The sequence below is a fragment of the Hippocampus comes genome, unplaced genomic scaffold, assembly GCF_001891065.2.
Source record: "Hippocampus comes isolate QL1 unplaced genomic scaffold, H_comes_QL1_v1.1 scaffold412, whole genome shotgun sequence".
Taxonomy (NCBI): Eukaryota; Metazoa; Chordata; class Actinopteri; order Syngnathiformes; family Syngnathidae; genus Hippocampus; species Hippocampus comes.
This window is the reverse complement of record NW_017805343.1, coordinates 82915-84767: the sequence shown is the minus strand read 5'-3', so window position 1 is coordinate 84767 and position 1853 is coordinate 82915.

Sequence of the window (1853 nt, the reverse complement as noted above, 5' to 3'; positions counted from 1 at the left end):
CACAAATGAACCAGTTGCTGAGGGATGGGACTCACCCAGGATGGCTAACCGAAGGGCAAACGATCCTGATCATGAAGGATCCCTCAAAGGGTGCAGTCCCATCCAACTATCAGCCAATAACCTGTCTCTCCACAACATGGAAGCTCATGTCAGGCATCATTGCAGCTAAGATAAGTGTACACATGGATCGATACATGAGCGAAGCACAGAAGGGCATTGGTAGAGATACCAGAAGAGCCAAACATCAGCTCCTGGTTGACAGAACAGTCACAGAAGACTGCAGGTCCTGACATACCAACCTGTGCACAGCCTGGATTGATTACAAGAAAGCCTATGACTCGATGCCACATACATGGATCACTGAATGCTTGGAGTTGTATAAGGTGAACAGGACCCTAAGAGTCTTCGTTGCGAACTCGATGAGGATGTGGAAAACCACACTTGCAGCCAATGGCAAGCAACTTACCCAAGTGTCCATCAAATGTAGCATATACCAAGGTGATGCACTCTCCCCACTGCTGTTCTGCATTGGACTTTAGTTGCCACGCAAGAGATTTTGGTCTCTTTATAAACACATTGGCTAAACCCCGGTGGAACGAAAAAAGACGTCGTGGACGGGACTGCTATTGTGTAGAAAAACATATATTTGGACAGAAAGAGGAAAAAGGAAAAACATACAGATCATGAAAGAGCGTGTCCGTCCGACTTCGAGCGTCGTGTCGTCTCTTCTAACTAACTTAGATGATGTCGTGGCTAGGCTAGCTTAGCTGTTGTCGTAGATCAAAGCTCTTTGATGTGTGTAACGTCGTTGCGTCAGCACTGATTGGTTGAAGCCAAAAGACATGCGTGCGTACACGTCCGCGCTGATGCAAGCACAGCGGAGAGCAGCGGACTATCGAATGCTGAGTCGCGCTTCACCCGAGTCTGTTGGTCCTTCTTGCGCGGATGTCTCTCTATGGTTTTGTGTAGACATCATTTCGGAGGACGACCCTTGGTTCCAGGCACGAGACGTTTTCTTATTTTCAGTGTGGTCCCTCCTCCTGCACCGCTGAACTCTCGACGTGCCTTAGCGCACCGTCACTGTCAGACGAACACAGAGAAGCCCCACCCCCTTTATTTATGTGGACACGGAACACGGTAACCTTCCACACAAAATAGTTCCAAACAAGTAACAATCGTGTCAGTGGCATACATCGTACTCAACAGGCTACCTGCTCTTTATTCACCAGAGGCTCATCTCGGCTAGCTTAGCTGTTGTCGTCGATCAAAGCTCTTTGATGTGTGTAACGTCGTTGCGTCAGCACTGATTGGTTGAAGCCAAAAGACATGCGTGCGTACACGTCCGCGCTGATGCAAGCACAGCGGAGAGCAGCGGACTATCGAATGCTGAGTCGCGCTTCACCCGAGTCTGTTGGTCCTTCTTGCGCGGATGTCTCTCTATGGTTTTGTGTAGACATCATTTCGGAGGACGACCCTTGGTTCCAGGCACGAGACGTTTTCTTATTTTCAGTGTGGTCCCTCCTCCTGCACCGCTGAACTCTCGACGTGCCTTAGCGCACCGTCACTGTCAGACGAACACAGAGAAGCCCCACCCCCTTTATTTATGTGGACACGGAACACGGTAACCTTCCACACAAAATAGTTCCAAACAAGTAACAATCGTGTCAGTGGCATACATCGTACTCAACAGGCTACCTGCTCTTTATTCACCAGAGGCTCATCAACCTAGTCTCTTATTTCTCTCCCGAAACAGTGTCTTCTCCCGCTTGGTGTACCTTAGCCTTCTCCGCTACGTACAATCTCTGTACACAGCTTGTAATGGAGGCTCTCGCTGGCAATCCGTAGTGGAGTCG